Below are 13,639 nucleotides of genomic sequence, written 5' to 3'. Positions count from 1 at the left end.
TCTGCCTTCATTCTACAGCACACGCCTGCAGCCAACACACACAGAATTTAAGACGACTTCTGCGTAATTCTGCATTTGCCGCATAGAGTAAACAATTGCTATACATGATTAAGTGCAATAATAACAGTGGAAGTGTATTTGACTATATCAGCTTTCTGTTTGACCCACTCAGACTCTGGATGATATTCTCTCTGAGCTATGCACAGCTGTGTTGAAGAAACAAACAGTTACACAAGCCATCCTGGTATATTATAGAGTAATCCTCGCTCCTGATTATGATAAAGTATGCCATTACCAGAATAAACAGATACAACAGAAAAATGGTTGCGGTTAATGCATTATAAAGTATGAAATCAGATTCCTTTTTCAATGAATTAATAATCCCAGCAAATTGAATATAAAATCATAAAATATTGTACTTTTATTTGCTTTCTCTTTATTTCAAAAATTATTCACTGTCATTATGGGGTGTTAATGAGTAGAATTTTGATGGGGAAAATTAATTTACTCCATTTTGGAGTAACGTTGTAACATAACAAAATGTGAAAAAACTGAAGTGCTGATACATTCCGGATGTACTGTAACTGCCAACCGTGAGGTGACAGAGACCCAGAAGCCTGAAGAGGAAACAAACATCCTAAAATGAGAAAAACAGGCAGAGAAACCAGAGCTTTTTAATTCTGGGAGGACAGACTCATTCGTATATGTTCATATTTCCCACAGGGAGTTCAAAACCAATTCGGCTCATATGCTCCGAGACTGGTTATAATTCAAAGCGGCAATGTGCAGCATCACTATGACACAAAGCACAAATCTTTTGGGCAATCACAGAAAAATGATCAAACAGCCCAATATGTTCGATTATAATCATTCACTGCCAAGTAAGTCAAACTGAACTTTTTTATATAAATATTTGTTCTAAAAATTAAGCACTTTGTTTTGTTTTCCAAAAAAAAATCTGAGCTTATTTTTCTTAAAATGAAAAAAAAAGATTATTATTATTTTATTAACAGAGTGCCAATCTGTTCAATGTAAAAATTAATAATAAACATTATTGAATTCTTTCATTTATTTGACAATCAGTTTTTGACTACTACAATGCTACTTCAAAATATATGCCAGTGAATCATAGTGGCATTCTATACTTTATGATGTTCTGGACCTTTGCTTGAATAAATTTTCTCTAACTGAACTTCTTTGAATTGAACTGAAGGCCTCTGTTTTAAAGGGTGGCCACCAGCTGTGGACCTGACCATGTTTGTCCTTTCTGAGCATTTTATTACAAATATGAGAGAATATGGCTTCCTGAGCAATTGTACTAATAAGTCCATCTAAGAAACTGGTGCTCCAGTATTTCCATTGAGTGAAATTTTAGTATTATTTAATTTGCATTTTAGCACAGTTAGCACTGGTTAGCAGGTATCAATATTTTGATAACGTTAGCTACATTGATAGTGTCGTATTTAAGGAAGCTGCATTTGGGTCGTAGTTTTAAATTCCTACAACAAAGCTACCAGTTATATAAGCCACCACCTAGTTTGCAAAAGGATGCATTAACACAGGTTAGTTAATCTGGTAGCGTCAGCTAGCATGGTATGGTGGGCATGTCTGACTTCCTTGTTCCTGCCCAGGTCATGCCAGTCTTTCCCCACACTCCACCCCATTTACCCATGTATATTGATGGTTTTAGAGTATCCCAGAATCCTTTGCGCACTGGGGAGGGAGGCTTGATAATGGCTCAGCTTAATGCTAACTTTAAAATTGAAAATGCCATAGACATGCTAATGCATTAGCATCGGCCCTGTTTATAAGTTATAAAATACATCTATCAACTGTTTCAGCAGACCATAACAGGTCAGTTTAACATAAAAAAAGGTCAATATTACTCACAGACATATGCTCTTTAGGGTTTTAGTGGGGGAAAAATTAATATAAAGCGAAATAAAACAAAGACCCAACGATGCAGCAGATCGAAGATCGAAGCACTGCTTCATTGGTTCAAGGTTCAAAGCAAAGCCGCGCTGCAGAAACGCTTGATTACAGACCCGCTGCAGGGCCATAACTGTCACGTGTTTTTAAACTGATTTAGGACCCAGGTTTTTATGATGACGTTGTTTGACTATGTTGAGTGAAAGTGTGTGTATGCATTTATTCGTAAGTGTTTTGTATTTATTTGTACTTGCCAGGACACTCTTGTAAAAGAGATTTTTTTTTTTTTTTTTTTTAATCTTAACGAGTTTTTATCCTGGTTAAATAAAGGTTTGATGATAAAAGCTTTGATTTTGTTTTGCTGGCAATGAAATGCAGAAAAAAACATAGGTGTGATGGAATAAAGGAAATTATTAACACAATCCTCACACAGATCAAAAGAGAGATTGGATTATATTTTGTTGCATCTCATCAAATGAAAAATGTTCACATCAAAGTCAGTGATTTTCAGTGAGAGAATACGGAGATGCATTATTGAAGCTAGTGAACAAAGTGTGTGCGTGTGTGTGTGAGGATCGTATTTGATATCATAAGTTGGGAAGTGTATCCTCTCCTATTCACTGGTTCTGTGTAACGCAACCCGGACCTTTCATTGTCTTTATTTGTTTGATTTCAAGGCAGCGACATTACAATGAAGCCAATCTGGAAATGTGATCGGCTGTGACTGAGAGTAATTACTTGCTGTCTACACCATTAAGAATTTAATGTAATTTCAGATGAACTTTCCCGGAGAGAGAGAGAGAGAGAGAGAGAGAGAGAGAGAGAGAGAGAGAGAGAGAGAGAGAGAGAGAGAGAGAGAGAGAGCTGCAGTGGGTTAGTCTGTGTGTAGTCCTGCAAAAGTACCTTACTTGAAAGACTTCTCACTGTGCTAATGGTGGATTTAAAGCGAAAATGCAGTAAATGTTTTAGTCAAAAATATCACAAAGACACTATAAAGTGATAAAGTGATGCATCTTCAAAACAAAATCCCCCCCGCTTTCCAACAGAGAGTGTTTCTCATCTTCCCTCGTCTTCCTCTTTCGGAACGTGTGAGGGGGGCGTCTTACATAGAGTTGAAAGACAGTTCACAAAGAATGGAGGTTGTGTGTGTCATCGCTGGAGTGAGAGTCAGTAGACACTGTAATGATGGATCTCTTGGTGTCAGAAAGAAATTAAACAGCTTGTTATATAGTATCAACCACTAACGCTGATACTGCACAGTCAAATGAATAACTTTTACTAAGGGATACATCCATTCATCCAAGATCTGTTTGGGACTGGAATGTGTGTGGTGTGTGCGTTCAGGTTAACGAACCATCATGTGGTCAAGTTACAAAAAAATAATAATGGGGTGAAAACACTGGCATCAACTGTTGTTCATTTTACAGGGAGTCTGTTTTTCACGTCTTGTCTTTTGAGCCATCGGTGGTTGTGTTCACTGGACTCCACATGTCTAAGGTTACTTGGCTCCAACATATCTGCCTCTGCATGTCTGACAATTCCTTGTCGCCCTTTTTTTTTTCTTTTGTTGTTTTTGTATTATGCCCAGAGCAGATGGTCACACCACCAAGTCTGGTCTGCTTGAGGTTTCTTTGTATAATCAAAAAACACCCGAGGGAGGTTTTCCTTAGCACTGTTGCCAGTGTGCTTGCTTGGGGGGGCTTACTACTGTGTATGATCTTGGGGTGGATTATGTTGCGATTTGATGTTGTATCAATAATTCCTTGCTGATTTTTGAAAAGCAAATAACAGCAATAACAAGTAAAATTTATATGACAAATATATTAAATTCAGTAACAATTAAAATTCAAACAAAAAAGAGTAAAAGAACAAAGTAACACAACTAAGTCTGTGTCAGTTATAAGAATAAGAAAAGAGATGAGTCTTTAACCTGTAATTATTTCATTTGTCAAACTTTTCCACAAAAAGGCTGCCCGATAGCAAAAGGCTCTGTAACCTGCTGATTTCTTCTTAACCCTTGGAACACAAAGCAATCCTTAATCCCAAGAATGCACAGCATGGGTTGGTACAAAAGGTGTAAGCAAGTCAACCAAATGTGTGTGTGTGCACACAGTCGCATGTACCATGCTGCTATTAAACCAGTTCAGTGCTGTTTTCTGCCTCTGTGGAAGTGCGCTCTGTTCTTTACTGCAGTTGTGGTGCGGCTCAAAAATAGAGCCGTTTAACATTATTATTATTATTTTATTTTATTTTATTTTATTTTTTTCTTGGTGGATCACTTTCTTTGTGTACAGATGCTGCTGAGTCTGGCTGTGGTAAAGGCTGCCCTGAACGAAACGCTGTGACTCATTAAACTTTTAAACCTCTGGTTGCTCCAATCAGGTCTGCTGATTTGATCAGACCTGATCGATCAGGTCGTCTGATGATCGCACTGACATGCAGCGAGTGCACGTTTATTTTAAAGTCACAGGTCTGATCAGACACACACAGAGAGAGCGAGAGAGAGAGAGAGAGAGAGAGAGAGTCTGAGTTGAGGTTCGATTCCCTGTTCTGAACACACGTGTGCTGTGGGCTGTGTGATCATGTTCTCATGTTCTCCAGCTGACGCACTCAGTTTTTGGTTGTGTACAGGAGCACCGTGTTGCACAGAATTGCTTGCAGTAACGCTGTGCTGCGCAGACCTGCTTAAAACTGCGTTCAGTGCTCTGCGCCGAAGAAAATTTAACATGTTTAATTTCTTCCGTCCTACATGCGTAGCCCTCAACATACTCCTGCGTAGGGAGAAAAAACTCGACGTAGAGCTGCTAAAAGTGGGCGTAGAGCTGCTCATTGCAGTGTAGACGATAACGCTGCAATGAGCAGCTCTACAAATATGCCAATGTGAAAGGGGCTTTAGGACTCTAGCTGCAGTATTACCAATCATTTGAAGACCCCTGATGCTCGTACAAGGCAAGTAAGAAAACAAAACATTACAATAAAGGTGTGAATCAGTGTTTCTGCATCCATCATTAGCAGAATAGGTCAAATCTTTGCAATATTATGTAGATGAAAGAAAACATTTAAAACAGTCTGGTGGTGGGTTTCCTTTAACATAATCCAATGTGTGGGTGCATGCGCATGTGTTTGTCTTAAATGATATTATTGGTTGGTATAGGTGGCACTTGCAACACAAAATAGATCTCCTGCTACAAGTTACGCCCCTGTCTTACAGGCCCTTCTCATAATGTTGGACATTTTGAGATGGGGTTTGATGGGGATTGAACTGTTTTCAGAGTCAGCCTCAAGTGGCCATTCAGAGAACTGCAGGTTTTGGCACTTCCACATTGGCTTCATTTTTCAGCACCAGATGTTGCCGCTCATGTACTATGCAGTTTCTGGAATGTGAGCAGCCCCTGTTGTCCCCAATCCACCAGCAAAACTCACACATATTATCTCTGGTATACTCTATTAATATTTGCATTTCTTGAAAAATTCAAATAAAACCTTGCTATGTTTAAATTCTGGCACTGACCCTCCTCCTCCTCTTCCACTCACTGTGAGTCGTGTAAATACGCTTTCATTCCATTCTGACAAAATAAGTGTAAAAGACTTTAAAGAGAGAAGCCCTACATGGTCGGACTGTCTGGCCGAGCTGCAGTTTCACACTGAGTTAAAAGTCCTGAACGAGAGCTCTTGTTAATATAAGCCAGTGATGCATTTCACTGAACTGTGTTTTCCTTTCAAGGGTGACTAACTCTGACAGCCCAATTTGGTCCCAAAAAAGTGTCCAGTGGCTCCTGCAAAGGTATAACATGGCTGATGCTCATTAGTTAGTGATCTGCAACAACTTGGATGTAAATCAAAAACTGGAATTTGTGCTCACATAAAAACCTGACATGATATACGTCAGGTTTATACATACATATATATTTCTGAAAACATATATATGTTTTGAGAAATGTGAAGTTAGCGACACCAGCAACCATAGTCAATTGTCTTCCAGTTTCTGGGGAAAACCTGGTCTTGTTAGGAGAGACGGCATCCATCCCACTTTGGATGGAGCAGCTCTCATTTCTAGAAATCTGGCCAATTTTCTTAAATCCTCCAAACCGTGACTATCCAGGGTTGGGACCAGGAAGCAGAGTTGTAGTCTTACACACCTCTCTGCAGCTTCTCTCCCCCTGCCATCCCCTCATTACCCCATCCCCGTAGAGACGGTGCCTGCTCCCAGGCCACCAATAACCAGCAAAAATCTATTTAAGCATAAAAATTCAAAAAGAAAAAATAATATAGCACCTTCAACTGTACCACAGACTAAAACAGTTAAATGTGGTCTATTAAACATTAGGTCTCTCTCTTCTACGTCGCTGTTAGTAAATGATATAATAATTGATCAACATACTGATTTATTCTGCCTTACAGAAACCTGGTTACAGCAAGATGAATATGTTAGTTTAAATGAGTCAACACCCCCGAGTCACACTACCATCCACACAGATGCTGAGAATGACAGCCTCAACACTGCATTTAATCTATTATTAGACTCAATTGGCTTTGCTCAAAATGTAAATGAGTCCACCCACCACTTTAATCATATCTTAGATCTTGTTCTGACTTATGGTATGGAAATAGAAGACTTAACAGTATTCCCTGAAAACTCCCTTCTGTCTGATCATTTCTTAATAACATTTACATTTACTCTGATGGACTACCCAGCAGTGGGGAATAAGTTTCATTACACTAGAAGTCTTTCAGAAAGCGCTGTAACTAGGTTTAAGGATATGATTCCTTCTTTATGTTCTCTAATGCCATATACCAACACAGAGCAGAGTAGCTACCTAAACTCTGTAAGTGAGATAGAGTATCTCGTCAATAGTTTTACATCCTCATTGAAGACAACTTTGGATGCTGTAGCTCCTCTAAAAAAGAGAGCTTTAAATCAGAAGTGCCTGACTCTGTGGTATAACTCACAAACTCGTAGCTTAAAGCAGATAACCCGTAAGTTGGAGAGGAAATGGCGTCTCACTAATTTAGAAGATCTTCACTTAGCCTGGAAAAAGAGTCTGTTGCTCTATAAAAAAGCCCTCCGTAAAGCTAGGACATCTTTCTACTCATCACTAATTGAAGAAAATAAGAACAACCCCAGGTTTCTTTTCAGCACTGTAGCCAGGCTGACAAAGAGTCAGAGCTCTATTGAGCCGAGTATTCCATTAACTTTAACTAGTAATGACTTCATGACTTTCTTTGCTAACAAAATTTTAACTATTAGAGAAAAAATTACTCATAACCATCCCAAAGACGTATCGTTATCTTTGGCTGCTTTCAGTGATGCCGGTATTTGGTTAGACTCTTTCTCTCCGATTGTTCTGTCTGAGTTATTTTCATTAGTTACTTCATCCAAACCATCAACATGTTTATTAGACCCCATTCCTACCAGGCTGCTCAAGGAAGCCCTACCATTATTAATGCTTCGATCTTAAATATGATCAATCTATCTTTGTTAGTTGGCTATGTACCACAGGCTTTTAAGGTGGCAGTAATTAAACCATTACTTAAAAAGCCATCACTTGACCCAGCTATCTTAGCTAATTATAGGCCAATCTCCAACCTTCCTTTTCTCTCAAAAATTCTTGAAAGGGTAGTTGTAAAACAGCTAACTGATCATCTGCAGAGGAATGGTCTATTTGAAGAGTTTCAGTCAGGTTTTAGAATTCATCATAGTACAGAAACAGCATTAGTGAAGGTTACAAATGATCTTCTTATGGCCTCGGACAGTGGACTCATCTCTGTGCTTGTTCTGTTAGACCTCAGTGCTGCTTTTGATACTGTTGACCATAAAATTTTATTACAGAGATTAGAGCATGCCATAGGTATTAAAGGCACTGCGCTGCGGTGGTTTGAATCATATTTGTCTAATAGATTACAATTTGTTCATGTAAATGGGGAATCTTCTTCACAGACTAAAGTTAATTATGGAGTTCCACAAGGTTCTGTGCTAGGACCAATTTTATTCACTTTATACATGCTTCCCTTAGGCAGTATTATTAGACGGTATTGCTTAAATTTTCATTGTTACGCAGATGATACCCAGCTTTATCTATCCATGCAGCCAGAGGACACACACCAATTAGCTAAACTGCAGGATTGTCTTACAGACATAAAGACATGGATGACCTCTAATTTTCTGCTTTTAAACTCAGATAAAACTGAAGTTATTGTACTTGGCCCCACAAATCTTAGAAACATGGTGTCTAACCAGATCCTTACTGTGGATGGCATTACCCTGACCTCTAGTAATACTGTGAGAAATCTTGGAGTCATTTTTGATCAGGATATGTCATTCAAAGCGCATATTAAACAAATATGTAGGACTGCTTTTTTGCATTTACGCAATATCTCTAAAATCAGAAAGGTCTTGTCTCAGAGTGATGCTGAAAAACTAATTCATGCATTTATTTCCTCTAGGCTGGACTATTGTAATTCATTATTATCAGGTTGTCCTAAAAGTTCTGACGGGGACTAGAAGGAGAGAGCATATCTCACCCATATTGGCCTCTCTTCATTGGCTTCCTGTTAATTCTAGAATAGAATTTAAAATTCTTCTTCTTACTTATAAGGTTTTGAATAATCAGGTCCCATCTTATCTTAGGGACCTCGTAGTGCCATATCACCCCAATAGAGCGCTTCGCTCTCAGACTGCAGGCTTACTTGTAGTTCCTAGGGTTTGTAAGAGTAGAATGGGAGGCAGAGCCTTCAGCTTTCAGGCTCCTCTTCTGTGGAACCAGCTCCCAATTCAGATCAGGGAGACAGACACCCTCTCTACTTTTAAGATTAGGCTTAAAACTTTCCTTTTTGCTAAAGCTTATAGTTAGGGCTGGATCAGGTGACCCTGAACCATCCCTTAGTTATGCTGCTATAGACGTAGACTGCTGGGGGGTTCCCATGATGCACTGTTTCTTTCTCTTTTTGCTCTGTATGCACCACTCTGCATTTAATCATTAGTGATCAATCTCTGCTCCCCTCCACAGCATGTCTTTTTCCTGGTTCTCTCCCTCAGCCCCAACCAGTCCCAGCAGAAGACTGCCCCTCCCTGAGCCTGGTTCTGCTGGAGGTTTCTTCCTGTTAAAAGGGAGTTTTTCCTTCCCACTGTTGCCAAGTGCTTGCTCACAGGGGGTCGTTTTGACCGTTGGGGTTTTTTCGCAATTATTGTATGGCCTTGCCTTACAATATAAGGCGCCTTGGGGCAACTGTTTGTTGTGATTTGGCGCTATATAAATAAAATTGATTTGATTTGATACACGATATATCACAGGCATAACCAGGAATTCATTTTGGAGAAGAGGGTACAGTGCACTAGATGGTTCTATCAAAGCATTTCAAAGCAAACCTATTATTTAGGGCCCTACCTTCACTAGCTATAGCATGCAGTCCCAAGCATGTTGCAGAAATGCATTTGGGGCATCTCCATCCCCTGTTTGCTTTTGGTTCTAGGTTGTGTTTAATCCTTGTGTGTTTTGGATGTGACATGAAATAAGACAACCAGATTATCATATGTCACTGCTTTAACTCTCTGGGGTCCATGGACGTGCCAGTGCATCTAAGTCTGTTTATCATATTTCTGTTAAGAGATTAGCAACGGAATTTCCTAAAATTCTCCCCCTCTAGCTGCCACCTTATCGTGGTGGGGGAGTTTGCGTACCTGGATGATCCTAGGAGCTATGTTGTCGGGTGTTTGTGCTCCCTGTAGGGTCTCCCAAGGCAAACAGGTCCTAGGTGACGGGTCAGACTAAGGGCAGTTCAGAACCTCCATGACCAGTAAAAGATCAAGGACCGTGACGTCGCCCGGTATGGCAGAGCCGGGGTCCCACCCTGGAGCCAGGCCTGGGGTTGGGGCTCGCGCGCGAGCACCTGGTGGTTGGGCCTTAGCCCATGGGGCCCGGCCGGGCTCAGCCCGAAAGAGTGATGTGGGCCCGCCCTCCTGTGGGTTCACCACCTGCAGAGGGGTCGGGTGCAGAGAGGGGTCGGGGTGCAGAGAGGATTGGGTGGCAGTCGAGGGTGGGTGGCCCGGCAGCCCGGTCCATACTCACAGCCCCTGGCTGTTGGGACGTGGAATGTCATCTCGGTAGGGGGGAAGGAGCCTGAGCTTGTGCGGGAGGTTGAGAGATACCGACTAGAGATAGTCGGGCTCACCACCACGCACAGCTTGGGCTTTGGTACCCAACTCCTGGAGAGGGGCTGGACGCTTCATTTTTCTGGCGTCGCCCACGGGGAGAGGCGGAGAGCTGGGGTTGCATTGCTTATTGCTCCCCAGCTCAGTCACCAAGTGTTGGAGTTCACTCCGGTGAACGAGAGGGTCGCGTCCCTACGCCTTCGGGTCGGGGACAGGTCTCTCACCGTTGTCTTGGCCTACTTGCCGAGCAGCAGCGCAGAATACCCGACCTTCCTGGAGTCCCTGGGAGAGGTACTAGATAGCGCTCCGACTGGGGACTCCATTGTTCTCCTGGGGGATTTCAACGCCCACGTGGGCGGCGACAGTGAGACCTGGAGGGGGTGATCGGGAAGCACGGCCTCCCCGATCTGAACCCGAGTGGTGTTCAGTTGTTGGACTTCTGTGCTAGTCACAGTTTGTCCATCACGAACACCATGTTCGAGCACAAGGGTGTCCATAAGTGCACGTGGCACCAGGACACCCTGAGGTCGATGATCGACTTTGTAGTCGTATCATCTGACCTTCGGCCACATGTCTCAGACACTCGAGTGAAGAGAGGGGCAGAGCTGTCGACTGATCACCACCTGGTGGTGGGTTGGATCCGCTGGGAGGGTAGGAAGCCGGTAAGACCTGGCAGGCCCAAACATATCATGAGGGTCTGCTGGGAATGACTGGCGGAACCCTCTGTCAGCGAGATCTTCAACTCCCACCTCCGGGAGAGCTTCTCCCATATCCCGGGGGAGGTTGGAGACATGGAGTCCGAGTGGACCATGTTCTCCACCTCCATTGTCGATGCGGCTGCTCGTAGCTGTGGTTGCAAGGTCTCTGGTGCCTGTCGTGGCGGCAATCCCCGAACCCGGTGGTGGACACCGGAAGTAAGGGATGCCATCAAGCTGAAGAAGGAGTCCTACTTATCTTTGTTGGTATGTGGGACCCCAGAGGCAGCTGACAGGTACCGGCAGGCCAAGCGTGCCACAGCCCGTGTGGTCGCAGAGGCAAAAACCCGGGTCTGGGAGGAGTTCGGGGAGGCTATGGAAGAGGACTATCAGTCGGTCTCGAAGAGATTCTGGCAAACCGTCTGACGCCTCAGGAGGCGGAAGCAGCTCTCCACCAGCACTGTTTACGGTGCGGGTGGGGAGCTGTTGATCCTGACTGGGGACGTTGTCGGGCGGTGGAAGGAGTACTTCGAGGATCTCCTCAATCCCATCATCACGTCTTCCGAAGAGGAAGCATAGACTGGGGACCCAGAGGCAGACTCATCCACTACCCAGGCCGAAGTCACCGAGGTGGTTAGAAAGCTCCTCAGTGGCAAGGCTCCTGGGGTGAATGAAATCTGTCCTGAGTACCTTAAGTCTCTGGATGTTGTGGGGCTGTCTTGGCTGACACGCCTCTGCAACATCGCGTGGCGATCGGGGACAGTGCCTCTGGATTGGCAAACCAGGGTGGTGGTCCCTCTGTTTAAGAAGGGGGACCGGTGGGTGTGTTCCAACTATAGGGGGATCACACTCCTCAGCCTCCCCGGTAAGGTCTATTCCAGAGTACTGGAGAGGAGAATTCGACTGATGGTTGAACCTCAGATTCAGGAGGAGCAGTGTGGTTTTCGTCCTGGTCGCGGCACACTGGACCAGCTCTACACGCTCCATTGGGTGCTCGAGGGTTCATGGGAGTTTGCCCAACCAGTCCACATGTGTTTTGTGATCTGGAGAAGGCATTTGACAGTGTCCCTTGGCGCACCCTGTGGGGAGTGCTCCGGGAGTATGGGGTCCGGGGTCCTTTGCTAAGGGCTATCCGGTCCCTGTACGACCACAGCAGGAGCTTGGTTCGCATTGCCGGTAGTAAGTCAAACCTGTTTCCAGTGCACGTTGGCCTCCGCCAGGGCTGCCCTTTGTTCTGTTCATTATTTTATGGACAGAATTTCTAGGCGCAGCCAGGGTGTAGAGGGGGTCTAGTTTGGGAACCACAGAATCTCATCTCTGCTGTTTGCGGACGATGTGGTTCTGTTGGCTTCGTCAAATCAGGACCTTCAGCGTGCACTGGGGCAGTTTGCAGCCGAGTGTGAAGCGTCCGGGATGAAAATCAGCACCTCTAAATCCGAGGCCATGGTTCTCGACCGGAAAAAGGTGCTTTGCCCTCTTCAGGTCGGTGGGAGTGTCCTTGCCTCAAGTGGAGGAGTTTAAGTATCTCGGGGTCTTGTTCACGAGTGAGGGACGGATGGAGCGTGAGATTGATAGACGGATTGGTGCAGCATCTGCAGTGATGCGGTTGCTGTATCGGACCGTCATGGTGAAGAGAGAGCTGAGTAGGGGGCAAAGCTCTCGATTTACCGATCGATCTACGTTCCGATCCTCACCTATGGTCATGAGATTTGGCTCATGACCGAAAGAACGAGATCGCGAGTACAAGCGGCCGAGATGAGTTTCCTCTGCAGGGTGGCTGGGTGCTCCCTTAGAGATAGGGTGAGGAGCTCGGTCACTCGGGGGAGCTCGGAGTCGAGCCGCTGCTCCTCCACGGCGAAAGGAGTCAGTTGAGGTGGCTCGGGCATCTTTTCCGGATGCCCACTGGACGCCTCGCTGGAGAGGTGTTACGGGTAGGTCCCACTGGGAGGAGGCCCCGGGGAAGACCCAGGACACGCTGGAGGGACTACATCTCTCGGCTGGCTTGGGAACGCCTTGGGATTCCCCCTGAGGAGCTGGAGGAGGTGTGTGTGGATCGGGAGGTCTGGGCGGCTTTGCTTGAGCTGCTGCCCCCGCGACTCGACTCCGGATAAAGCGGAAGAAAATGGATGGATGGATTTTGTTCGAGCACTTCCTGAAACTAGAAATTTTCAGCTGTAATAGCCATCTCTCCTCTTGGTGATCTTTGATTCACAGCCAATCCTACAGGCCAGAGAATGTCACATGGGTATGTCTCCTCTCTCACCCTGCAGAGGCTGCACTCTGGCTGCAGCATCTGTTACTGGGAGATCCTCACTGAAGCATGGTATTAAATGCCCATAATTTTTAAAAGAATAGGCCTGTTGACCTGAAAACACTTTTTTTCTTTTTATCTATTCTTACAGACAAAGGAGGTCATCATGGAAAAGCATGCAGGCGTGTTTTTGTTTTTTTTTTTTTCAGAATTGGTGCAGAAATTTTTTTAATTTTTAAAGGCAGCAATGAACATTTTTTTGACATCTATTTTCATCACTAATGGACTTTATTCATCCAGAAAGGAATTATTTGAAGACAGGCTGTTTTGGAATGATAAAGATCTGTGCCATGTAATTCCCAGCAGGTGGCACTGGTGCACTGCACAGTGCATTTTTTTAATTTTATTATACATTGTGTTAAAACCTTTTTCATGTATTACACTGTTTCGCAAAACAAACGACTTGTGTAAAAAAAAAACTAATTCTAAAATTCCTAAACATGACTAAAAATGTACATTCACTAATGATTTGAAGAATTTCCAAAAGCGCATCTCATATTTTCAGCTTGAGAGCCAAATTATATCTTTTACACTGTGTTTGAGATAAACATTATA

The sequence above is a fragment of the Thalassophryne amazonica genome, chromosome 2 (assembly GCF_902500255.1).
Source record: "Thalassophryne amazonica chromosome 2, fThaAma1.1, whole genome shotgun sequence".
Taxonomy (NCBI): domain Eukaryota; kingdom Metazoa; phylum Chordata; class Actinopteri; order Batrachoidiformes; family Batrachoididae; genus Thalassophryne; species Thalassophryne amazonica.
This window is presented reverse-complemented; position numbering follows the sequence as displayed.